The sequence below is a fragment of the Pelophylax lessonae genome (assembly GCF_965119305.1).
Source record: "Pelophylax lessonae genome assembly, chromosome: 5".
Classification (NCBI taxonomy): Eukaryota; Metazoa; Chordata; class Amphibia; order Anura; family Ranidae; genus Pelophylax; species Pelophylax lessonae.
Genome location: NC_138772.1, coordinates 25642979 through 25670879, shown reverse-complemented (window position 1 = coordinate 25670879; position 27901 = coordinate 25642979). Strand labels below are relative to the sequence as shown.

The following is a 27901-nucleotide window of genomic DNA, read 5'->3' as shown; positions in this document are numbered from 1 at the left end:
TTCCCATCTGTGACAACATTCACAGATTTACCTGACTTCCTGTCACATTTACTTGACGTCCTGTCACAATATATACACACACACACACTGTATATATACACACACACACACAGTATATATATATACACACACACACACTGTATATATACACACACACACACACACACACACACACACTGTATATTTAGGATTTTCTTGCAGATTTTAAACAAGCCCAGGTCTCATGTATTTAACCATGCTACTTACAGTAAGCCAAATTCTCCACAATGCATGCAACCTGAAGGTGGGACCACCACTCTCAGTTCCTCTAGTGGGACCCATGTCTAACAACATATTTAACCAGTTCCCACCCAGACTATGGCAATATGATACCAGCAGGAACCTCTGGTGGATGCCATATGACGTCCTCCCGGATTGCGCCCCGAGCACGACTGTGGGTTCACGCAGCAGCACAATCTGTCACCGGCTGAGTCCACTGGACACAGCCAATGAGTGATCACTGTACCAGCCCGCTGCTGGTGCCAAGTGACCACTGTAACCAATCACAGCAGGTCACATGATAGTTGTAAACAATGGATAGCTTTCTTTCAAGCCATCCATTGTATTCAATTGTGTTGCTAGCTGTGATTGGTCAATGTAATCCCATTGTACAGACTGGGCCAATCACAGCTTATCTGTGCCATGTGATTGGCTCTGGCCAATCACAGCTAATCACAACAAAAACAAACTGAATTTATCGATTCTGTGCAGGAAAACGCTTGCATATAGCAACTAAATTCATTGCCATATGCAAAAATAATGTGTAAAAAAAATAAAAATAAAATAAATACTGATCACTTTTACAGAGTAGTGCAATGTTACTATGGTAACATTATTTTGCTCTGGTCAAACTACGTTAAAAAAAAAAGTGCGTTAAAAAAATTGTAAAATAAAGAACAAAAAAAATATATATTACATTTAAAACACTGAAAAACAAATGATTAATTTTTAGTACTGTCATTAATCAGTGTCCCTGATCACCGCCACACCTGTTATATGAGGACCCTGTACTGCACTGGTGACAGTATGTAATAAATAAATAAATACATTTGAATCTGACATCTCAAACTGATGCGACTGACACAAGCCCAAAGCCCGCTGACATAGGATCTCAGTGTCCTGGCCCTACGGTACTCACACTGGGTTTTTATTGTCTGGAGAATTTCCAATTCGGATCTCAGCATCCTTTAATCGTTCCATACAGCAGTCTGACCGTCCATAGACCACAACCATATACACTTTGTATTTCTGTTTCAAGTCTACCTTCCACCAGGGTGACATATCATAGCCGGTGTGTGTACAGGAGCCATTATAAAAGTATGTATCATTCACACCATCAATGGCCTTGTCAGCTAAACCCGCTGGAACTGTAGGATTCTTATTATTGGAAATCTGTGTGGCTGTCCCATTTCTGGCGATATTGATGGCTGTAGAAAGAAAAACAAAAACACACTCCATAATTATTCATTTTTTATAATGTTCTTCCATTGTTCTAAAGGGGCATTTCCAAGATAATAACTGTAAATTGCCGTGTCATCAGTAATTGAAGTAAGAAATTCTGTACTGTAACTCATTAATTTCCTATGTCATCATGCAATGTTGTTACCCTGGTCATGCCCCACATACTGTATATGCCTATGGGCAGCAGAGGTCACTGCGCGCTCCCAGCACAAAGCTTACAAAAGCAGCTCTCGGTCTCTACTAATGATCGGGAACCAGCGGGACCAGCTATCAATTATGTGACCACTGTGACAGCCAATCCCAGTGTAGGAAGAAAGAGTCCCCACACATCGGATAAACCACTGGTATCCAGATATCTCGAAGACTAAGCCCCTAAAGATGCAATGAAATTTCAGCGGCCGAAACTTGTTGGGCGAAAATGGTGTTATCAGCATATTGCCGAAAGGTAAAAAAGGTGCCAATAAGGCACCAATAATGGCGGTGGGTGACACTGGGGTTGGAGGCACAGCTGTGCAGTGAGGATGACTGGGTTGCTCATGCCCAGTGTTAGTGGCAGCCAGTGCCATCTGTAAGAATATTTAATAATAAATATCTTGCGCTCGTACTTATGTCAGAATATTTATACTGCTCTGAATATAGCAGTGTATTTATTTATGGTTAATAAGCAAAGATCTGTGCGGTAGGAGAGTCTCCACTTATTGCCATAAATCAATGTCGTGAATTCTTTTTAATTGATTAATTTCTTTTTAAAAGCATATACCAATCTTAGTGAGTACAGTCTACAGTGTGGAATATATATAAAAATATTTATTCGCCAGACATGTAAACACAATATATGATCAAACAAGAAGTGACACAAAAAGATAACTCTTACAGAAAATACTAACTTCAAATAATCAATGCAATGCGATGTTTAGCTCAATAATGAAAGTGAAACCAAAACAAAGTGAAACTAAAACAAAGTGAAAGTAAAACCAAAACGAAAGCAAGATTACCATTTCTTCCCAGGTATAGTATAAGCCATAAATTAATGTTCTATATAAACTGACTACAATGGTCTGCGTAATCACATAGCCAAAGTCATTCCACTGCAGATGAAATGAGAATAAGCCATGCAAAACGGAAGACTTAAAATTGCAAATAATGCATTTAATCTGATATTAATAAAAATGTATAAAAACAAAAATCAGCTTTTTAGAGAAAAATCTACCATGGTTTATACGGCTGGGATTGTAATCTCATTACCCTTAAATATGCAATATAAAACATATAAGGAAAGAATAAACAATTGTTGAATAAAATCAAATAACATAGCAAGGCATAATTACCACACTTAAGATAGCCGCTAGCTTCAAATCGTTACCAGAGTCCTAAGATGGATGCCTTTCTTAAGATGGTGGATTCCCTTCAAGTTTCAGATGAATGATGGACCAGGGAGTATGTCTGGATGAGTCTTTCGAAAAATGTAATAGCGTGTGTGGTGTAAGTGTGAGGTGTGTTGTCAGTAGTGTAAAGTGATGTGTCTCTCTCATCTGGGTTGGTCTTTTATATGGTAAGAACAAAGAGCTATAAAAATTACCATAAGCAAAACCCAGAGGGATGAAACATTATCCCAATTGGTCGGGATATTCTATACCTAAACTAGTGAGGTCAGAGACACACCCCTATTGATAATTAACCCCATACTTGGTCTAATAAAATTAAGGATGATTCCTCTATATGTAAGATTAATCATATAACACAACATAAAACTTTGTCCAGACTTCCAGTACATACATAAATGTCCACCTGTATCTCCATTCACCTTGGCAAGTAATGCCATTTCCAATAATTATATTATTTAACACAATATAATATTTTTATATTGGAATATCTCAAATTATCTCAAGACTGCACCTGGTATTTCGCCTCCAGAGGGCAGTATCGTACCGTTCATTAGATTTTGTATTTAACATAATTTGAAACAATTACCCATCATGTTCTTATCTGATGACCTCTCTGACCTCTGGCTAGTGAATAGCCATTACTTATTTGGATTGTGACATAGGGCTGTCAGACATAGTCTAGGTTTGGGAATATTTACGACACCTTGAGCACTAAACTAGCCAAAAGCAATTCTTATATAAACACTCCTACCACATGCCTTAACATGAAGTAATTCATTTCACTTTAGTTTTAAGTCTAAGTAAGATGCTACTATGAGAATATAAACCTAAAACGTGATACAATGTTCCTAAATATATATGTATATGCCTTACATAATATAATGATATAATTATAGCTAATATCTTCTCACATATAATAATATATCTATGAAAACTTATATGGTTCATCTTTAAATGTCTGCTAGAATATACTGGGGTATTGTCCATTGTTATATACTTATAGACAGACTGAGATATCCCCCCTTAACATAGCGTCAGACTGACTAAGTTTTATCTGATCGAGATGTCAAAAGGGATCTTATTTACGATTACATAGATATACAAATGTCTGCTGAAATTATAAGACCCTATTGTGGAAATTCTATGCTCTCTTGTAAGCTTGTGAGAAACATTTTGCAAGAATACATATATGAACTTTGTTTCACCCTGAAAACAAGATGGACGCCATCCTGTTCAGAATCTCTTATGCATAATACGAAATATACATGGCTTTTAAAATCATTTTTCTTTTTACCTATTATTATTTTAATCAACCCCCAATAACCCCGACACATCTTAATAGCATTGGGGCCCTGCCTACACTATCACGCACAAGAATAAAAATGCAAATTATCGATAAGGCGTTACTTATTGGTACAGAAGTGCCAGGCTAATGACAGCTTCCACGTTCCGGTGAATGCACACACGGAGGGGAGTCAGGCTCGACTGTCCTGTGTGCACCTGTTCCCGTGTAAAGTTGTGGGGTGTTTCTTCTCATTTGGTTCCCCCTAGGGGTGTGCTACTTGCTCACCTCAATATATATAGTAATGCGCCTTTTGGTACAAAAATACTACTCCTCTCCTTCCTTATACTGCAATCAGGGATGATGGTCGGTCTGTGTTAGATGGATCGGGGTCCGGCGTTCTCCAGGAGTCCCACGAATAGGTACTCGCGGTCCTCACTTCCGCATTCAAAACGTCACTTCCGGTCAAACGGCCCTACGCGTTACGCCACTTCCGCTCACATGGCTTCTTCAGGGGATCCCCCTAGGGGATCACACCCCTAGGGGGAACCAAATGAGAAGAAACACCCCACAACTTTACACAGTGTTAGGTGGAGGTTTAACACCCGATAAAAGAAGAATATCACATTTTGGTTATTTTTGGACACTTTAAGCACTTTAGAAGGACTTAATATCAAGATTGAAAATAGTTCACCCACTTGTGTATTTTAAGCACTGAGCACCTTACTGTCACCTGTATGAATTTTGTTTATTCACTAATTTATATTGTTTTAAGAGTGTGAGTATTTATATGTTATATATATATATATATATATATATATATATTAACTCCTTAGACACTGGTGCACTTTATATATGTTTTTATATTTGAAGGAGGTTGTTTTTGAAGATGTATTGATATTATGTATTTATATTTAGAAGTACAGGTATATATTTGTAGTAAACACATAGATGTGGTTGAGCACCATCACAGTTATTGACCACTAGTTTGGTTTGAGTCTATCAACAATTTAGTAGACTAGTTGTGTCACTTCTCTGCAGCGTGGTACCCCTCCCCCCAAGTATATACTCTACACTGTATGGTTTACAGAACTGATACACGCAGCATCTAGGAAGTGTACACTAGTGTTTCTCCAGACAGCGCGAGACTTACAACAATATATATATATATATGTACAGGATATGTACTTTTTTTTATTTTAGTTTTGTATTTATTTTAATTGCTGTCCATTTTTTGTGTGTTACTTTATTAAAGCACTTTTTTACATTACTGGGTTGTATTTTTAAATTCATATTCATTTAAATTCATGATTTTATTTTAAAAAATCAAATAAAATACAATTATATATAAAAATATATATAATTTAAAAAAAAACCTGTCAATTCCAGTTTTAGTTTCGGCCAAGTATGTCCTGAATTTTCAGCTTCGACACCAAAATTTTAATTTCGGTACACCGCTACTTCTGTGTCCTAGGGCGGACATTATCATTTCTATGCTTGTGGATATCTTACACCAGGGGTCTCCAAACTATGGTCCTCCAGTTGTTCAGGAACTACAATTCCCATCATGCCTAGTCATGTCTGTGAATGTCAGAGTTTTACAATGCCTCATGGGAAATGTAGCTTCGCAAGAGCTTGAGAGCCGTAGTTTGGAGATCCCTGTCTTACACAATAAATATGGATACCAATAAATCACCTGGTGTGCCGTGGCACGTTCTTCTTGCATTGAGTTTATGAGAAGGGATGACTCAGCTTTACCTTTGGTGCCCGGGGTTTAAGTGACAGCGGGAAGAAGTAAGTTGAAGTTAAGCTGCTTAGCAGAGCCGATACAAGGGCGGGGCAGAAGGGACGGGTGCCCTGGGCGCTAACATTTATTGGAGAGAGGGGGGGTGCCACTGCTGGACAACTTCTTTCACACACTGCTGACTGTGTGAGTGTAAATTATTGCTGGCCGCCAGCCGCTATCTGCCTGCAATGTGCCGAGTGCGCTCCTCCTGCACACAGCACAGCCTGAAGCCTTCTGTTCTACTTCTTCTTCTGTCAGGGGAGCGGAGAAAACACCCCCCCCCGACAGGCGCTCAGTAGTCTGTCCCGGCCGTGACGTCATTGAGCATAGAGCGCTCTCCTCCTGCTTCAGCCACTACCTCGAGGAGCCGTGGAAGAGAGGAGAAAGTGAAAGTGAAAGCAGAAAAGCACATCTAGAGCCTGGCACTGTGTCTCTGCCTGTCTGCAGCAGCGTGAGTGAAGCCTGCCTGCCCTGGTGAAGAAGTGAACTATTCAGATGGAGGGAGGGGGGTGAAGAAGTTATCTCCATTTTTCTTATGCAATCATCTGTTCCCATTAGATAAGTCTGAGCCACACCTAACATTGTTTGAGGTATATGCAATATTTAGTAACTTATCTGGAGCTCAAGATCCAGCTTTGCGGAGAAATGTTTTTCTTTTCTTTAGTTATCTATATGATTTTAGCTAAATTGCACTTTTTGTATTAGCTCATAGAATGTTGCCATTTCAGCATGTTTCCTGATAAGAGAACCACCACTCCACCCTGCTTCTATCTATATAAACTGGATACAATATTAAAACTTTTGAGAATTGATTCACCCATAAACCTGTCTGCATGTCTCATTCTGTGGTGAATTCTCTCTCCCGGGTACCTGCTTGCATAGAATTGACTGGTCATCTGATGGTCGGATGGCTATCCATAGAAGGGTCAAGCTGACCACCAACAGTTTTGGGAGCTCGTCCTGGATTGGAGGGTCATCTCTCGGCCCTGGTGAGTAGACACTTTTGATTTGTCTGTCTGTCCAGGGGTCCGAGACTCTGACCACGATTCCAATCTTTGAACCTAGAATACGCTCCGGGAGCGCATCAGTAAATAAGCGTCTCAGGGAGACGTTGTAACTGTCTAAATAAACATCTCAGGGAGATGTTGTAACTGTCTAAATAAGCGTCTCAGGGAGATGTTGTAACTGTCTAAAAAGAAGGACAGAATTTTTTTAAGGGGTTTCAGGGAAACCTGGAGGTCTTCAGGGAAGACCCGTTCTTCAGGGAAGAACAAATAGATGTTAGGTTCAGGGAAACCTGGGGGTCTTCAGGGAAGACCCGTTCTTCAGGGAAGAACAAATAGATGTTAGGTTCAGGGAAACCTGGGGGTTTTCAGGGAAGACCCGTTCTTCAGGGAAGAACAAATAGATGCCAGTCATTTCTGTGTAAAATCTTCTTTTGCTTATATCTTCCTATCGCATAGAGTTATAAGGATTAAAGTATAAGATAATTTGTTTGTGTGATCCAGAGGTTTTAATTAGTAAGTGTGTATAAACTGGTTGGTCACTGATTACTTCACTGTATGTCAACTAACCAAACCACATTTGGTGATCAATAAGATACGGGCAAGCCCGAGTATGAACGTGGTCCAGGCCCATTTTGTCTAGAGACCAGGTTAAATGCCGGTATTATATCGGACTTAAAACCAGTCAAAGGTGGCACTAGTGAAGACGGTCATACTGCATTGAAGCACCATATTACTGGTTTGACATATATTGAAGCTGTGTAATGTAATTGTATATGACTTGTATACAGTAAATTGCGCCTGCAGACTGTTAATATAACACACTGTTCCTGATAGCGACTGTCACATTATTACTGTAAAAATTGACTGACCGATCGTGGGTTATCAGACAAATCAAGATGAATGTTTATTATGTGTATTGTTTGTTTGTCTATAATGGTAGGAAAGCCTTCTTGATAGCCACTATACCAGGGAGTATAAGGTGTAATATACATACACCAAATGGTTTTTCAGGAGGGTTTTTTAACCATAAAGAGGGTCTAAGGACCCAGATACATTTAAGTGATTTTGTGAATGTGTAAATCTTAGAGACATGTTTTGTTTATGGTTTTGTGAAATTATACTGAAGGTTTAAGTCTGATGCTGGCCATACATGATACAATTTTCTTACAATTTTCAGTACAGTTTTTCTTGAAATTTACCTTCAGCTATGTAGTACAAACGTCTGCCTAATTGGATACAAATGAATGTGTTTAATTTTGACCTCTTATTATGTGGTTTGTGGTGGATCTAACAGAAAATTGTAAGATAAAGAGTTGTCCGAACATGTATGGCCAGCCTTAGAGATATTAGGATACAAGTAAATCTTTTAGTAAATGTTTAGTTGTAATGTAAAGTACATGGAAAAAGCGGGGAGAATTGGTTTATTTATGCCCCGTATTAGTACAATAGAATAGGAAAAAAAAAAAACTACGTAGAGCTATTAGAAGTGAAAGTGAAAGTATTTAAATACGTAGATATAGACCACAGTGAATTGCCTATAGACAGAAGACGGGTGAGAATTTGGCGTTTTTGGGCAGTGAAGTGTCATTGCTGAGTAGCACAGTCTTAGAATTCAAACATTTGTCATTAATTTAAAGTCACAGTACATGTTAATTGTAAAACAGCAAGTTTCTGATTGGGCTACTAAAACCATGGAAGGTTTTCAAAAAGCCATAACAGAGAGCGATGCAACTGGCTCTTTTGATCTGTCTAAAGAAAAGCAGCCTGTCAGGGCGCATTTTCAAGGGCAATATCAGAAGAGGTAAATAAAAGAGTAGGACATTTTCAACATAGGCCCCCCTATAATAATAATATTACCTTACAAATACCCCTGACCACACCTGCACCCCACAGTTTCATTCTCCAAGGTAGGTGTAGTTTTCTTCCTAATGTCAGACGAGCAGAAAATGTTTATGTGTCAGATACATTTAAAACTAGTACATTTCCTTACACAAGGGGAAAAGAGGGGGGGTCACTGCTGCAAATGCACTTCTGCATTAGTTCCCTAATTCAGAACAGTTGTAGAATCCCCATACATATGCAATTATTTTTCTAAAAAATTTTAGAAGTTTTGCCATTTATACATTTGTGCCCATCTTGTATGAGCGTAGTAATAATGAATAAAAACACTATTTTATTAGAAAAAAGAAAAAATATAAATTGCTGTTGTCGGCAGGATATTTTGAAGTTATTTTTTATAGAATTATAGATAATGAAAAATTATATTTGGCAAATGGTCCCCTATGTGAAGTCATAGCTATGGAATTTATTTTTGGACAGAAAGAGTTTTACCGCAATTAGTGTGACCATTGGACCCTGTTGGCACAGAGCCAAAAGTTTCAAATCAGATTAACTTTTTATCTGATTATAGTTTTTAAATTATATTTTATGGGTATCCTATATTTAAAGAGGGGAACCTCTGGCCAGATTTTTGTTAGAATGACACGAGAAAAAAAAAAAAAGTTTTTGGAAAATTGGCACTAAGCCAAAAAGTTTTTTAGTTCTTTATCTGATCATAGCATGCAAGTGGTATCTGATGTGCCATCTCTACTGACAGCCATACCATCCGATGTTACCCACTGTACAGTGATTGGTTTAAGTAGTGTGTTTTTTTTTTAAAGCGTCCTATTGGACAAGGAGACACAGCCATTTTTGTTCCTTGTTTTTCAGTCCAGGTAACTTACCTGGTGTAGAAATGCCTTAGGGTCAAGTAGACAATTCAATTGTCCGCTCTATAGTTCTCCAGACCATGCAAGAGGGGATGAACACCTGCTCATGGGTCAGTCCCACTACAATATGTATATGACATATGTAGTCACTCTGTGGAGGCCAGTCAGAGCGAGTGAGTTTATTGAAGAAATGTACATGTATGTGGACACAAAGTGTCACAGGAATTATGACAATGGTGTCAGGAAAGTGTTGTTTACCTTGGTTTTGTTCTCACAGAGGGTGATAGTAGAGTCAGTCACATTAGAAGAGGGTCTTGCCCGCCCACAGGATCATTGATTGTTATGGATCCGGACTGCTCCTATCTATAATAACATTTTGAGACAAACCACAGGTCCAGAAATGTCACAAGAGATGTTAAATGCGTTTATATATCTGAAAAATGCTATGGTTGTAGCGCCTGCACTGGGCCTCCCAAATCATGGAAAAATGTTTTGTGTTTATGCAAGGGACAATTGTAAGACCATGACTGGTGTACTTGCCCAGGAGTATGGTGGTAAACTTTGCCCTATAGTTTTTGTCCAAAGATGGTCGCAGTCCAGGTCTAAAGGCATGCCTGAAGTGACTCTGAACATAGCACAAAGCATCTTGTGAGATGGTAATAGGGATGGCCACATCATTTGCCCTAGGTAGGCCCCAGTTTTAAATGGGCTACTGGTATTAAAGGTTGTGTTACACCACAGCATGATATATAGGCAGCCATAGAGGGAGCAGAGGATGTTTTTGTAGTTCATTTCTTGCTCCAGGCCAAAAGATCACACATTATCAAAGCTACAAACGCATGCTACAGAACAGGTTTTAAGGACTAGGGTGATGTTTTAGAAAACGTTGGGAATCACCTTTTTCTAAAAGAGGGGAGCTCTTGTGTGTATCATCGCAGCTAGCGCCCCACTGTATATTGCCTAGTATTATGGAATAGGACACAGGGGGTGGGAAAGAACATATGAGGTATTGCTGACAGTTTAGTGCAAATATGTTGCTAGATGCATCACCTGTATTAGGAACAAACAATCCAAACATATAAGGCCAAACATGAGCATCTCCAATACCCATCAAACCCATTCACACATCTACAAATAGATTTCACATATAGGCCCAAAGCAGGGAAGAAATAAGAGTTCCTTTTAATCAATAGTGGATGGGTTCAGCAGCTGAGTGGAGACCAAAAATAAAAAGGGAGATGCCCACACGGGGGCACGCATTCTCAGTCAGGAGATTATTCCTGGATGGGGGTGCCTGCTTTGAATTAGTTCTAATAATGGTCCAGCTTTCATATCAAAAAGATGCCAGAAACTAGTCAAAATCCTGAAAATAGAGCTCAGGAATAGTGGAAAGGATGAAAAGGACAAGTTGAGAAAAGAGTAATTGAAATTTTGAATCAAGTAGAACGAAAAGTTGCTCGCACCTTTCTTTTCTTTTCACAGATACCAACCCATCCCTTGAAGGAGGGAGATGAAGTAGTAATCAAGCTGTCGCCACATGACAGGACCAAGGCTGGATTTCGTTTTGGACCAAAAGTCAAAGGTAGTCGCAGTGACCAGAATCGCTGTCCTTGTGGAAGACCAACAAGCCCGGATCCATGCCAGTCAAGTAAAAAAGGTCAAGGTGGAGTGTGCGAACAAGATAAAGACACAGATAAAGGAGGTGAAGCGGGTGGAAAATCCTTGACGAGCGAGTGAAGCAGGTGTTATAGTCTCTGAAAATTAGTAAAATGACTGTATTCATAGCAAAGAACTTTGACAAGCTGTGGATTTTGTTAGTGGCACTAGTATTTTTAGTGTTCATCCCAACCTGGATCATAACTAACTGTATATATCACCCAGCGGATCTGTGGCCCCTTGGAGGAATTTGTGGGACCCCTAATGCCACCAGCCCAGATATAGTATCAGAGATAACTCAGAAAAGGAATAAAAGAGCCCTGTCCCATAGTTCAACCTCCAAGATAGCCATCACACAAACAAATGGCATGACACAATTTTAGTATAATTCCTATAACACACAGGTAGCTACTTTTATAGTGCCTTATGAAACGATACTCCCTGGTAGTGATGATACCATACGGTATAATGATAGGAGATTAGGCCCAGGAACTGTATTTATATGTGTCACGGACAAATATTGGGGAGACCATTGTGACTATTTGGGATCAGTGGGTTGGAACACGGAAGATGATTGGGAGTACAAACCTACTACTAGCAAGTATAAAAATAGAAAGACACTTATAAGCAGAATGACAATTGTTAAACATGTTCCCGAGCAATTTAGCTTAACCATAGAAAATCCTAGTCCAGAAGATAGTAGAACTTACGTTTTGGGTATCCGGTAGAGATCAGAGTTCATTAGCTTCAGAAAGCCTTTTTAGCTAAAAGACATATATGGCTCTTCTGAGTGGCCATCACAGGTACGAGAGACGAATCCTTTAAGGCCCTGTGTGCAGACTTTGGGAGAAATGGTAGCTATAGCAGATCCCATCTGTGAGGATACTATGCCCATAGAGACAGGGTGCTCTGATGTAAACTTATGGTTAGAATGGATGAGGTATAGTGCTAGCTCACATAACATGTCAGATTGCTATGTCTGTGGAGGAGCTAGGCCACACTTGGGTACGTTGCCCCTTAACATCCCTGAGAATGTAGAAACTTGTTTTCTTAGCCTCTATACCAATACCTCTAGTAACCATTCTAGCTGTGAAACATGGAAAAAGGAATATCCCATCATAGCTTAAAAAAATCTAGGCCCACTGGGTCTATCACCATTTACCCAGGTAATTATACATGTTACTTCAGACATAGTGGTGGGGGCAGGTATTTAGGGAACTTTACAGAGGGATATTGCTCCACCTACAGGTCCACTAAAATAGAGTATCAAACAATGTCTCTGGGAGACATTTACTGGATATGTGGAGATATGAAAATAAGGTTTAGGTTGCCTCTGAAGTAGACAGGAGAGTGTGCCCTTGCCAAAGTGATAATGCCCCTACACATATTTACTGAAAATGACAAAAACACATACCAGCTTAAGGGGAACACTAGAACTACAGGAAAAGAAGAGAAGCTCCTATAGGAAGTTTTGATCTACATGTATATATATATACCATCGGGGTCCCAAGAGGGGTCCCTAATGAATTTAAAGCTAGAGACCAAGTCAAAGCCGGTCTTGAGTTCTTTATCTCTCCCCTTGTCACCATAAATAAAAATGTAGATTGGATAAATTATATCTATTATAATCAGCTGAGATTTGTTAACTATAAAAGGGATGCCCTAAAGGGCATAGCAGAACAACTAGAAGCCACTTCCCAGATGGCATTCCAAAACAGAATGGCTCTGGATATGATCCTTGCAGAAAAAGGTGGTACCTGTATATACAGTATATTGATAAAATAGATGGATGCTGTACTTACATTCCTGATAATACTGGCCCCAACAGTAAGGTCACTCTGGCCATTCTGTGTAACTGAAAAAGAATTCTGGCATTGACAACCCTTGGGATCAGTATTTTGGATGGTTTAATAGTTGGAAACAAGCCCTAGTGCAGCTAGGAATTATCATTGTTAGTATATTTGTTATAGGTGTCGTAATACTTTGTGTAGTTCCGATCATGGGAGTAATGGGTAACAATAAGGAGGAACACATACTTGAGGCAAGCAAGGAATCCAAGAACATGTGTCGCTTCCTTTTATAATTTCTCAGCCAAGGAGACTGTATGTCCCTTGATGACACCATATGTATAATAAAAAAAACCATGTATAAGTTATGATTTTTTTAAGAGGGGATTTGAAGAAGTTAACTCCATTTTTCTTATGCAATCATCTGTTCCCATTAGATAAGTCTGAGCCACACCTAACATTGTTTGAGGTATATGCAATATTTAGTAACTTATCTGGAGCTCAAGATCCAGCTTTGCGGAGAAATGTTTTTCTTTTCTTTAGTTATCTATATGATTTTAGCTAAATTGCACTTTTTGTATTAGCTCATAGAATGTTGCCATTTCAGCATGTTTCCTGATAAGAGAACCACCACTCCACCCTGATTCTATCTATATAAACTGGATACAATATTAAAACTTTTGAGAATTGATTCACCCATAAACCTGTCTGCATGTCTCATTCTGTGGTGAATTCTCTCTCCCGGGTACCTGCTTGCATAGAATTGACTGGTCATCTGATGGTCGGATGGCTATCCATAGAAGGGTAAAGCTGACCACCAACAGGGGGTCTGTCTGTCTGGCTGAGAGCAGGTAAGTGGGGGGGGGGCTGTCTCTCTGGCTCAGAGCAGGTAAACTCTTTAGATTAGTGGGGGAGGGGGGGTTCTGGCTGGGGGGGGGTCTGTCTGTCTGAGAACAGGTAAACTATTTTGATTAGTGGGGAGGGGGGAGTTCTGGCTGGGGGGGTCTGTCTGGCTGAGAGGAGGAGGTGAATAGGTGAACAATTTAGATTAGTGGGGGGGGGGTGTTTGGCTGAGGGGGGGGTCTCTCTGGCTCAGAGCAGGTAAACTCTTTAGATTAGTGGGGGAGGGGGGGGGGGGGTTCTGGCTGAGGGGGGGGTCCTGTCTGGCTGAGAACAGGTAAACTATTTAGATTAGTGGGGAGTTCTGGCTGGGGGGGGGGTCTGTCTGGCTGAGAGGAGGAGGTGAATAGGTGAACAATTTAGATTAGTGGGGGGGGGGGGGTGAGATGAGTTGTCTAGTGGTGATGAGTCTCTGTTGTAATATGTAAAATCAACCTATATGGAGCAGGTGGTGGTGGTAAATTTCAAGATAAAGGGATAAAAAGATAAAAAGAGTAAATGTAAAATCTTATATGTGGCATATATACTACCAATATAAATGTAATGTACCTATGCTGCTGTGAAGCAGATGTGATCTAAGTGCAAAAAGTGCTAAGTGCAGCAGGTGTGGTCACCCAAAATATTTTTTGCAAAAAAGAGCACCTTAATATTTCCTTATGGACTTTGCACCACTCTAAGAGTTTTTGGACACTTTCTGCACTAATTTATGATTGCACTTTCACCAATTGTTAGATTGGCATATATTTATGGTCGGATCTACATATATTTAGTTATATTTATTTTATATTGCTGGATTTACATATATTTATTGTTGGATTTGCATATATTTATTTATACTCACTTATATGCGGGGCATATATATATTTTTATAACCCCGTACACAATTTGACACTCTATAGGTGGTACTGACATTCTGGACTCATATGTGCATCCGTACACTTTATAAACCATTTATTACTACTAGTGTTGAGCGAACACGGACTGTATTATTCGTGTTCGTACCGAATAATTGGATTTTTGTTACCCGAACACGAACACGGACACTTTACTGTATATTCGGGTAAAAATCCGTGTTCGGTCGTTTTATTTCCGGGTTTTGCATGCTTTGGCACTCTTTTCATGGCGGGCTTTCAACAGCCAATCAACAATCGTTTAACTGGTGTGCCTTAAGCCATCCCAGCCATGCCTGCAAATGTCTCAGTAGCTGTGATTGGCCGTCTGAAGCATGTGACCAAGTCTTTATAAGTTCGAGGCAGCCGCAGCGGCGTCATTATGCTGCTTAGATCAGGGACAGATCACACATCAACGTGCTGGCTGCTGATTAGGGAAAGATAGGCAGGAAAAAACCATTTGTGTCCAGATAGAATTGAGGGACAGGTCGGAGTGTTTAGGCAGGGCGAGTTGTAGGCATTTTAGGGATAGAGTCTGCTGAATTATAGGGTCAGTGTCTTCTGCAAACTACAATCGATATTGCTGTGTGGGGGGTGGGGTCTGCACTCAATCCTGATCTACGATCTCTTCTCAATCCTGTTAGGGAGAGGCTGCTGCTGAATTATAGGGTCAGTGTGTTCTACAAACTACAATCGATATTGCTGTGTGGGGTGGGGTCTGCTCTTAGTTCTCCTGATCTACGATCTCTTCTCAATCCTGTTAGGGACAGAGTCTGCTGAATTTTAGGGAAACTGTGTTCTACAAACTACAATCGATATTGCTGTGTGGTGTGGGATAGGAGATAGGCAGGTGTCAGTGATCCACATCCATTTTTCTGTGTGTGGGCTGCAGTGAACACAATCTTTTTGGGGTGCAGTGAACACAATCCTTTTGGAGTGCAGTGAACAAAATCTTTGTGGGGTGCAGTGAACAAAACCTTTGTGGGGGTACAGTGAACACAATCTTTGTGGGGTGCAGTGAAGACAATCCTTGTGGGGTGAAGTGAAGACAATCCTTGTGGGGTGCAGTGAACAAAATCTTTGGGGGGTACAGTGAACACAATCTTTGTGGGGTGCAGAGAAGACAATCCTTGTGGGGTGCAGTGAACAAAATCTTTGGGGGGGGGGTACAGTGAACACAATCTATGTGGGGTGCAGTGAACAAAACCTTTGTGGGGTGCAGTGAACACAATCTTTGTGGGGTGCAGTGAAGACAATCCTTGTGGGGTGCAGTGAACAAAATCTTTGGGGGGGTACAGTGAACACAATCTTTGTGGGGTGCAGTGAACAAAACCTTTGTGGGGTACAGTGAACACAATCTTTGTGGGGTGCAGTGAACAAAACCTTTGTGGGGTACAGTGAACACAATCTTTGTGGGGTGCAGTGAACACAATCTTTGTGGGGTGCAGTGAACAAAACCTTTGTGGGGTGCAGTGAACACAACCTTTGTGGGGTACAGTGAACACAATCTTTGTGGGGTGCAGTGAACAAAACCTTTGTGGGGTACAGTGAACACAATCTTTGTGGGGTACAGTGAACACAATCTTTGTGGGGTGCAGTGAACAAAACCTTTGTGGGGTACAGTGAACACAATCTTTGTGGGGTGCAGTGAACACAATCTTTGTGGGGTGCAGTGAACAAAACCTTTGTGGGGTGAAGTGAACACAACCTTTGTGGGGTACAGTGAACACAATCTTTGTGGGGTGCAGTGAACAAAACCTTTGTGGGGTACAGTGAACACAATCTTTGTGGGGTACAGTGAACACAATCTTTGTGGGGTGCAGTGAACAAAACCTTTGTGGGGTACAGTGAACACAATCTTTGTGGGGTGCAGTGAACAAAACCTTTGTGGGGTACAGTGAACACAATCTTTGTGGGGTGCAGTGAACAAAACCTTTGTGGGGTACAGTGAACACAATCTTTGTGGGGTGCAGTGAAGACAATCCTTTTGGAGTGCAGTGAACAAAATCTTTGTGGGGTACAGTGAACACAATCTTTGTGGGGTGCAGTGAACAAATTCTTTGTGGGGTACAGTGAACACAATCTTTGTGGGGTGCAGTGAAGACAATCCTTGTGGGGTGCAGTGAAGACAATCCTTGTGGGGTGCAGTGAACAAAACCTTTGTGGGGTACAGTGAACACAATCTTTGTGGGGTGCAGTGAACACAATCTTTGTGGGGTGCAGTGAACAAAACCTTTGTGGGGTGCAGTGAACACAACCTTTGTGGGGTACAGTGAACACAATCTTTGTGGGGTGCAGTGAACAAAACCTTTGTGGGGTACAGTGAACACAATCTTTGTGGGGTACAGTGAACACAATCTTTGTGGGGTGCAGTGAACAAAACCTTTGTGGGGTACAGTGAACACAATCTTTGTGGGGTGCAGTGAACACAATCTTTGTGGGGTGCAGTGAACAAAACCTTTGTGGGGTGCAGTGAACACAACCTTTGTGGGGTACAGTGAACACAATCTTTGTGGGGTGCAGTGAACAAAACCTTTGTGGGGTACAGTGAACACAATCTTTGTGGGGTACAGGGAACACAATCTTTGTGGGGTGCAGTGAACAAAACCTTTGTGGGGTACAGTGAACACAATCTTTGTGGGGTGCAGTGAACAAAACCTTTATGGGGTACAGTGAAGACAATCTTTGTGGGGTGCAGTGAAGACAATCCTTTTGGAGTGCAGTGAACAAAATCTTTGTGGGGCACAGTGAACACAATCTTTGTGGGGTGCAGTGAACAAAATCTTTGTGGGGTACAGTGAACACAATCTTTGTGGGGTGCAGTGAAGACAATCCTTGTGGGGTGCAGTGAAGACAATCCTTGTGGGGTGCAGTGAACAAAATCTTTGGGGGGTACAGTGAACACAATCTTTGTGGGGTGCAGTGAACAAAACCTTTGTGGGGTGCAGTGAACACAACCTTTGTGGGGTACAGTGAACACAATCTTTGTGGGGTGCAGTGAACAAAACCTTTGTGGGGTACAGTGAACACAATCTTTGTGGGGTACAGTGAACACAATCTTTGTGGGGTGCAGTGAACAAAACCTTTGTGGGGTACAGTGAACACAGTCTTTGTGGGGTGCAGTGAACAAAACCTTTATGGGGTACAGTGAAGACAATCTTTGTGGGGTGCAGTGAAGACAATCCTTTTGGAGTGCAGTGAACAAAATCTTTGTGGGGTACAGTGAACACAATCTTTGTGGGGTGCAGTGAACAAAATCTTTATGGGGTACAGTGAACACAATCTTTGTGGGGTGCAGTGAAGACAATCCTTGTGGGGTGCAGTGAAGACAATCCTTGTGGGGTGCAGTGAACAAAATCTTTGGGGGGTACAGTGAACACAATCTTTGTGGGGTGCAGTGAACAAAACCTTTGTGGGGTGCAGTGAACACAACCTTTGTGGGGTACAGTGAACACAATCTTTGTGGGGTGCAGTGAACAAAACCTTTGTGGGGTACAGTGAACACAATCTTTGTGGGGTACAGTGAACACAATCTTTGTGGGGTGCAGTGAACAAAACCTTTGTGGGGTACAGTGAACACAATCTTTGTGGGGTGCAGTGAACAAAACCTTTGTGGGGTACAGTGAACACAATCTTTGTGGGGTGCAGTGAAGACAATCCTTGTGGGGTGCAGTGAAGACAATCCTTGTGGGGTGCAGTGAACAAAATCTTTGGGGGGTACAGTGAACACAATCTTTGTGGGGTGCAGTGAACAAAACCTTTGTGGGGTACAGTGAACACAATCTTTGTGGGGTGTAGTGAAGACAATCCTTGTGGGGTGCAGTGAACAAAATCTTTGGGGGGTACAGTGAACACAATCTTTGTGGGGTGCAGTGAACAAAACCTTTGTGGGGTACAGTGAACACAATCTTTGTGGGGTGCAGTGAAGACAATCCTTTTGGAGTGCAGTGAACACAATCTTTGTGGGGTGCAGTGAACAAAACCTTTGTGGGGTACAGTGAACACAATCTTTGTGGGGTACAGTGAACACAATCTCATACTTCTGAAGCTTTGAGGGTGCTGCCTGTTCTATACTCCTCCTCCTCCTCCTCCTCATCCATCCTTTTAGGTGTACAAACAATAGTAATTGGGGCCTTCTGTACGTGTGAAAAACATACACTTTTTTTTGATCATATTTCCTATTCCGCTATTCTATAAAAACCTTTGGGGCTCAATTAAATTGCGGAATAGTCTGTGTCGGTACGTGTGAGATCCACCTTTCCAAGTTTTTGGGGTTCATCTCATACTTCTGAAGCTTTGAGGGTGCTGCCTGTTCTATACTCCTCCTCCTCCTCCTCCTCATCCATCCTTTTAGGTGTACAAACAATAGTAATTGGGGCCTAGTGTGCTTCTGTACGTGTGAAAAACATACACTTTTTTTTGATCATATTTCCTATTCCGCTATTCAATAAAAACCTTTGGGGCTCAATTAAATTGCGGAATAGTCTGTGTCGGTACGTGTGAGATCCACCTTTCCAAGTTTTTGGGGTTCATCTCATACTTCTGAAGCTTTGAGGGTGCTGCCTGTTCTATACTTCTCCTCCTCATCCATCCTTTTAGGTGTACAAACAATAGTAATTGGGGCCTAGTGTGCTTCTGTACGTGTGAAAAACATACACTTTTTTTGATCATATTTCCTATTCCGCTATTCAATAAAAACCTTTGGGGCTCAATTAAATTGCGGAATAGTCTGTGTCGGTACGTATGAGATCCACCTTTCCAAGTTTTTGGGGTTCATCTCATACTTCTGAAGCTTTGAGGGTGCTGCCTGTTCTATACTCCTCCTCCTCCTCTTCCTCATCCATCCTTTTAGGTGTACAAACAATAGTAATTGGGGCCTAGTGTGCTTCTGTACGTGTGAAAAACATACACTTTTTTTTGATCATATTTCCTATTCCGCTATTCAATAAAAACCTTTGGGGCTCAATTAAATTGCGGAATAGTCTGTGTCGGTACGTGTGAGATCCACCTTTCCAAGTTTTTGGGGTTCATCTCATACTTCTGAAGCTTTGAGGGTGCTGCCTGTTCTATACTACTCCTCCTCCTCCTCCTCCTCATCCATCCTTTTAGGTGTACAAACAATAGTAATTGGGGCCTAGTGTGCTTCTGTACGTGTGAAAAACATACACTTTTTTTTGATCATATTTCCTATTCCGCTATTCAATAAAAACCTTTGGGGCTCAATTAAATTGCGGAATAGTCTGTGTCGGTACGTGTGAGATCCACCTTTCCAAGTTTTTGGGGTTCATCTCATACTTCTGAAGATTTGAGGGTGCTGCCTGTTCCATACTCCTCTTCCTCATCCTCCCTTTAGGGTAGGAAAAAATTTAATCGGGCCTAGTCTGTGTTTGTACGTGTGAGATACACAGTTTTTTATCCTATTCCGCTATTCAATACACACTCTTTTGGTGTAAAAAACATTAAATTGCGGCATAGTTTGCATATTTGACTGTGAGATACACCCGTGCGATACTGTTGTTCTTTTGTTCCGCTATTCAATAAAGACCTTTCTAGGGCAAGATCTTAAATTTCAGAAATATGAGGAGAGCGTCAAATAGGGGCCATGGCCTGGGTCGTGGTGGTGCTGCTGCTAGAGCTCCTGTTGCAAGGAGAGGACGTGGTCGATCTGTGCCAGCTACACGCACAAGTGAAACACCTTCCTCAAGTGTGAGTAGGCGACAGAACCTGCATCAGTATTTGGTAGGGCATCATACGCCCCTAGAAGTGATGAGGCCAGAACAAGTGGAGGCGATAGTAGATTGGTTTGCTGCTGACAGTGCCTCCAGTTCCTTCACATTGTCTCCCACCCAGTCTACTGCAGAAAGGTCACAGTTGGCACCTGCAGCCGATGTCCAACCGTCTTTCACCTCACCCCCTTGCAAATCAGGCAAGCAGTCTGAGCCCCAAGCCATACAGCAGTCTCTTCTTCTTTTTGATGACTCTGTCAGCAGGGTTTCCCAGGGCCATCCACCTAGCCCTGCCCCAGAAGTGGAAGAGATTGAGTGCAGCGATGCCCAACCACTTATTTCTCAAGATGAGTACATGCAAGGATCATCGCAGCACGTCTCCGATGATGACGAAACGCAGGTGCCAACTGCTGCGGCGTTCAGCATTGTGGAGACCGACAAGGAGGGCAGGGGTGAAGACTGGGTGGAAGATGATGTGGAGGACGATGAGGTCCTCGACCCCACATGGAATGAACGTCATGCAGGTGACCTGAGTAGTTTGGAGGAAGAGGCGGTGGTCGCACAGAGCCACAAGCACAGCAGAAGAGGGAGCAGGGTGCAGAAGCGGAGCGGCCGTGCCCTAGACACTACGCCCGCTACTGCCCAACGCAGCAAGGGAACGAGCGCACCAAAGTCAGCTCAAAGGAGTTCTCCAGCGTGGAAGTTCTTTAGAAAATGTGCTGATGACAGGACACGAGTGGTTTGCACCCTGTGCAATCAGAGCTTGAAGCGAGGCATAAACCTTCTCAACCTGAGCACAACCTGCATGATCAGGCATCTAAGTGCAAAGCACGAGCTGCAGTGGAGTACACACCTTCAAAACCAAGAAACGTCTCTGGCTCATCCTGCTTCCTCTTCTGCTGCAGTCTCGGCCGCTCCAGCCACCTCTGTAGTGATACCGGCACCTGCCACCCCGCAAACAGACGATCTGTCAGCAACACCACCACCTGGGTCACCAACAACCATCTCCACAATGTCCCGTGGAAGCGTTCAGATTTCCATCTCCCAAACACTTGAGAGGAAGAGGAAGTACCCCCCTACCCACCCGCGATCCCTGGCCCTGAATGCCAGCATTTCAAAATTATTGGCCTTTGAAATGCTGTCATTCCGTCTGGTGGAGACGCACAGTTTTAAAAACCTTATGTCGGTGGCTGTCCCACAGTACGTCGTGCCCAGCCGCCACTACTTTTCCAGGCAAGCCATCCCTTCCCTACACAACCAAGTGGGGGAAAAAATCAGGTGTGCACTGCGCAACGCCATCTGTGCCAAGGTCCACCTAACTACCGATACGTGGACCAGTAAGCACGGTCAGGGGCGTTATATCTCCCTAACGGCACACTGGGTAAATGCAGTGGCGGATGGGCCTGAGGCGGATAGCAATTTGGCGCATGTCCTTCCACCACCGAGGATTGCAGGGCGCTTCAGTTTGCCTCCTGTTCCTAACTCCTTCTACTCCGCTTCCTCATCCTCTACCGCCTCCTCATCCGGACAGCGTAACACCTTCACCACCAACTTCAGAACAGCCAGGGGTAAACGACAGCAGGCAGTTTTACAACTTGCCTGTTTGGGGGACAAACCACACACCGCGCAGGAGTTGTGGAGGAGCATGGAACAGCAAACAAATGAGTGGTTGCTGCCAGCGAGCCTCAAGCCCGGCCTGGTGGTGTGCGATAACGGGAGAAATCTCATAGCAGCTCTGGGCCTAGCCGGTTTGACGCACATCCCTTGCCTGGCGCATGTGCTGAATTTGGTGGTGCAGAGGTTCCTTAAAAACTACCCCGATATGTCAGAGCTGCTGCAGAAAGTGCGGGCCGTTTGTGCGCACTTTCGGCGTTCTCACCCTGCTGCTGCTCGCCTGGCAGCGCTGCAGCGTAACTTCGGCCTTCCCGCTCACTGCCTCATATGTGACGTGCCCACAAGGTGGAACTCCACCTTGCACATGCTGGAAAGACTGTGCGAGCAGCAGCAGGCCATAGTGGAGTTTCAGCTGCAGCACGCACGCGTGGGTCGCTCTGCGGAACAGCACCACTTCACCACCAATAACTGGGCCTCCATGCGAGACCTGTGTGCCTTGTTGCGCTGTTTTGAGTACTCCACCAACATGGCCAGTGGCAATGACGCCGTTCTCAGCTTAACTATCCCACTTCTATGCCTCCTTGAAAAAACAATTCGGGCGATGGAGGAGGATGAAGAGGTAACATTTCAAAGGCTTTCAGGGCAGTCATTCGCAAGGGGCTCCGAGGGTGGGTTCCTGCACACACAAACGCCAGGGACACAATTGTCCAGCAGGGGCACAGTTCTGGAGGATGAGGAGGATGAGGAGGAGGAGGAGCTGGAGGAGGAGATGGAACCATGTTCACAGCAGGGTGGCACCCAGGCCAGCTCATGGCCATCACTGGTGCGTGGCTGGGGGGATACAGAGGACACGGACGATACACCTCCCACAGAGGACAGCCTTTCGTCGCCTCTGGGCAGCCTGGCACACATGAGCGATTACATGCTGCAGTGTCTCCACAACGACCGCCGAGTTGCCCACATTCTAACTTGTGCTGATTACTGGGTGGCCACGCTGCTGGATCCCCGTTACAAGGACAACGTACCATCCTTAATTCACTCACTGGAGCGCGATCGCAAGATGCGCGAGTACAAGCGCACGCTGGTAGACGCGATGCTGCTGGCATTCCCATCTGACAGCGGGGCCACAGTGGAAGCACAAGGCAGAGGAGGAGGAGGAGGAGGTCGCCAACTCAACCAGGGCACCGCCAGCACCTCAGAAGGCAGGGTTAGCATGGCCGAAATGTGGAAAATCTTTGTCAGCACGCCACAACAAACAGCAGCACCAGCAGCTCAGATGGAACGTCTTAGCAGGAGGCAGCATTTTACCAACATGGTGGAGCAGTATGTGTGCACACGCCTACATGTAGTGAATGAGGGGTCTGCCCCCTTCAACTTCTGGGTCTCCAAATTGGGCACATGGCCTGAGCTTGCCCTTTACGCCTTGGAGGTGCTGGCGTGCCCTGCAGCCAGTGTATTATCTGAACGGGTATTTAGCACGGCTGGGGGTGTTATAACAGACAAGCGCAGCCGCCTGTCCAGAGACAATGTGGACAAGCTCACATTCATTAAAATGAACCAGGCATGGATCCCACGGGACTTTTCCGTACCTTGTGCAGAATAGCAATGGATACCGACCTTACCCAGCCATTGTTCCATTTTTGCTCTTTCTCACTCTTTTGGGGTGTACCCTCATTTAAAATTTGTGAAAAGAAGCAGTGTTGGCTACCTCGTCCTCCTCCTCAGGGCCAGATTAACGTAGGGGCTATTGGAGCTGCAGCTCCATGCAGGCCCCTACCTTTTATATAGGCCCCGGGTTGGCCATATTCACTGTGACCGCTCTTCTGTCACTTGTAAACACAGAAGTCTGGCTTCTATGCTCGCTTCCCCAGGCAGCACCCTCAGAACCTCCCCACACAGCGCGAAGGCCGGACAAGGAGGGACAGTTGCCGATGCATGGATGTGTTTATGGGCTTCAGAGACAGCATCCCATGTTGAATTAGGCATGCATGGCTGCACCCTTCCTCCTCTGGGTGCATGCCAAGGCACGGCCCTTAAGGCCCTTCAAAATCCTCAGCACCAAGACCATGATGCTCTTAATCCGGCCCTGGTCCTCCTCCACCGCCGCTTCCACCTACACCGCCCATAGGTGTGCGCAGCCTATTGCATTAGGGTGTGCACCCCAAATTTGAAATACACATGCATGTGTTTGCCTACATGTACATGGCCCCTATACATTACTCTCCCTGCTGGCAAAGAGAAATAGAGCAGAGCAGGTGCGAGGGAGATCTTTCCCATCTCCTCACTGGCAAACAGAGCGATAATGCTATGTGCCCTAGGTGATTAGGGTGTGCCCAGGTACACCAGGCACACCCTGTGCGCACGCCTATGACACCGCCACATCCACCACCACCTCAACCTCCCTCCTACTCCTTATGGGCCTCGTCCTTCAGAGATGAAGAACATTGTTTTATTTTTCTGTTTTTTTTTTGTTGTTTTAAGTTATTTCCCTATCCACATTTGTTTGCAGAGCACTTGCCATGCTCTTAACTACGTTTTGCTGCCATTTGCAGCACTCTAGCCCTTTCCATTGGTGTTTTAGAGCCATTTTAGTGCCTTAAAGTTCGGGTCCCCATTGACTTCAATGGGGTTCGGTGTCCGGGAAAAGTTCGGTAAAAGTCCGGGACACGGACCCGGACTTTTTTTTAAAGTTCGGCCGAACCCGTCGAACACGGACACCTAGGTGTCCGCTCAACCCTAATTACTACGCATTGCACAATATCGCACTAGGCACTAATTATTACATTAATATATGTATTTTATAATTTTAGACTATTTTTGAGGCTGGCACTAAATTTATATACAACTACGGACACATATATACATTTTTTACTTTATAGATTTATTTTGGGTGACCACACCTGCTGCACTTAGCACTTTTTGCACTTAGGTCACATCTGCTTCACAGTGGCATTTGTACATAGGTACATTACATTTATATTGGTAGTATATATGCCACATATAAGATTTTACATTTACTATTTTTATCTTTATATCTCTTTATCTTGAAATTTACCACCACCACCACCTGCTCCATATAGGTTGATTTTACATATTACAACAGAGACTCATCACCACTATAGAACTCATCTTATTTATTTGCTCCACCTTCTATATCTGGCAGCACCAATCACTTCCCCTTTTTTACATATATATCTGATACATCCTTTTTTAGGGCTGTATTTTTTGAAGTGGGCTGCAGCCAAGTCTGTCTCTTAGTTTTATCCTAAGCGTGGATTTTTTGGGGTTTTTATTCTGTCTGAGATGAGGCCAGCTATTTAGATTAGGGTGGGAAGGGGGGGGGGGCTCTGTCGGGCTGAGAGCAGGTCAACTATTATTTAGATTGGGGGGGGGTCTAGCTGAGAGGAGGAGGTTAACCAATTGTATTTAATTTGTATTGTTTTAAGTATTTTCTTGTTTTGAAACTACATTGATTCTTATGAGACAGAAAGGATTGGATGACCGACACTGAGACCTATTGCCCACATACACTGCCACATCCCTGATAAATTTAGTCAAGGAATAAAATGGTGTTCAATGGCCAATTGGCTGAATGTGGCCAGCCAAAGAACCACCACTGGGGTGTGGGACTTTGGAGGCAGTGTAATTATGGCAGAGACAAACAGACAGAAATAATGAGTTAAAAAATCATTTTATGAAACAGCATAAAAATATGAAACATACATGAAAGGTATATCAAAATACAAAAACTGGACATAAAATTGATACAAATACTGTCATCTTGGGATCAGAAAGTACTAAGAGTCACGCAAGTCCTACATGTTTCGCCATTTCGATGGCTTCATCAGGGACTGGACGTATTACTGATCTCTCAAGTAATTCTAGGCAACAACAGATATAATGTTAAGACAAAATAGTTTTGTGTGCGAGACATGCACGTTTCTTAACATACTTGCATTATGCATATTTAGAATGAGTTTATATTTATATACAGCACGGAATTAAATCCTGAAAACTCACCAACAGTTAGGTATCAAAGAACATAGTACGTTAAACGATAACTTGGGCAGTGTCATGCGCGTGCAGTAATGGTGGACCACCCCCAAGTCCAAATGGACAAGGGGTTCAAGCGACCTCCCGGGTTGGTCGATACTGGACCGGGCTGAGACACATGGCTGCCTGGTTCACCAGGATTGGCGCCCGTAATTACACTGCCTCCAAAGTCCCACACCCCAGTGGTGGTTCTTTGGCTGGCCACATTCAGCCAATTGGCCATTGAACACCATTTTATTCCTTGACTACATTGATTCTTATATTACACCCACGACAGGGACGGGATTGGGGACTGGGGGGGGGGGCGCAGTTTGCCATCTTCGCCCTGGGCACCAAATGACCTTGTCCCAGCCCTGCTGCTTAGAGCGGATAGTTTGCTGTCAGCCAGCTACAGTGTTTGCATGAGTAGGCAATCCTTCCCACCCCACAGGCATAAAAGGCCATACAAAAAGAAAGGCAAGTGGGAAGGGGTTAAAAGGGACATTCACCCTAAATGTCACATTTTATTGCTCTGCCTCCTCCTCTCCCACCTCTCTTACAAACCATCTTTATTTTTGCTGCAAAGCAGCATTGTTATGTTTCTCGCTTAGGTGAGACTTTCTCCCGGCCCCCTGCGTGTATATAGATGTGCTTGGATCTTGAGAGAGCCCTGAGGCACATCTGCGCATGCGCCAGATTCCCCAGCCATCTGCGCACACGTTCTACCAGGGCACCTTTGCTGCCATTGTGCTATATGCTGGGTGTTCAGTGTGTCCCTGTGCCTTTAGGGTGGGATGGGCTCCCTCCAGGCTCCCCTGCCCTCTGCCTACCCATTATAATGCATGTGCTTCCACTGTGGAGGCTCTCGGTTAGAGTTAGGACTGGGGTGCCTTGGAGCGGCTCTGTAGCTTACGCATGATTTTGCAAATGTGTGCCAACTAACCCCCTGTTTTTAACCACTTAACGACCAGCCACATAGATCTACGTCGGCTGATTTTGCGGGGTTATACCGGGATGATGCCTCTAGCTAGAGGCATCATCTTGGTACCGTTGTTTAGAGCCGACGGTTGGCTTTCCGTCGGTAATGACCGATGCAGCTCGGGAGCCGCTCGATCGTTACACGGGGGGGCGGGAGGGGACGTCCCCCCCCCCTCCTGCCGCCTTCCGTGGCTTTGCTCGGGGCTCCCGTCCCACCGGGAGCCCCGAGCACCCAGTCGGCACATCCGCCGGCTGGATGGAGTCCCGATGAATGCCGTAAACGGCATCGATCGGGTCTTTGATGACGTAACCCGGAGGCGGCTTCCATGACGTCACTTCCGGGTTACTGTGCTGCAAAAGGCAGCAGATTTGAAAAACGGCTGTATGCAAAAATGCAGTTTTCGGCGTTTTGCATACAGGGAAGTGTAGTGGAGGGGTCTAGGGTCTTTTAGACCCTCGATCCCTCCATAAAGTGTACCTGTCACTACATATTGGGTCACAAGGGATGTTTACATTGCTTGTGACAGCAATAAAAGTGATCAGTTTTTTTTTTTTTTTTAAAAAACCTGTAATAAAGTTAAAAAAAAAGAAAAAATAAATAGGAAAAAAAAAAATGTAGCCGCCCCCGTCCCCCTTAGCTCGCGCACAAA

At 43.6% G+C, this 27901-nt stretch overlaps 1 pseudogene across 1 annotated transcript in view; it reads left to right on the top strand.

Annotated features, from left to right (window-relative positions):
• Nucleotides 1–1918: 1918 nt before the first annotated feature.
• LOC309555555 overlaps nucleotides 1919–27901 on the top strand; it is a 27357-nt pseudogene continuing 1374 nt past the window's right edge. Inside the window, exons 1-2 of the transcript in view lie at nucleotides 1919–1945; nucleotides 12128–12923. The product of the transcript in view is annotated as an uncharacterized misc_RNA (transcript). The remainder of the gene's footprint in view (nucleotides 1946–12127; nucleotides 12924–27901) is intronic.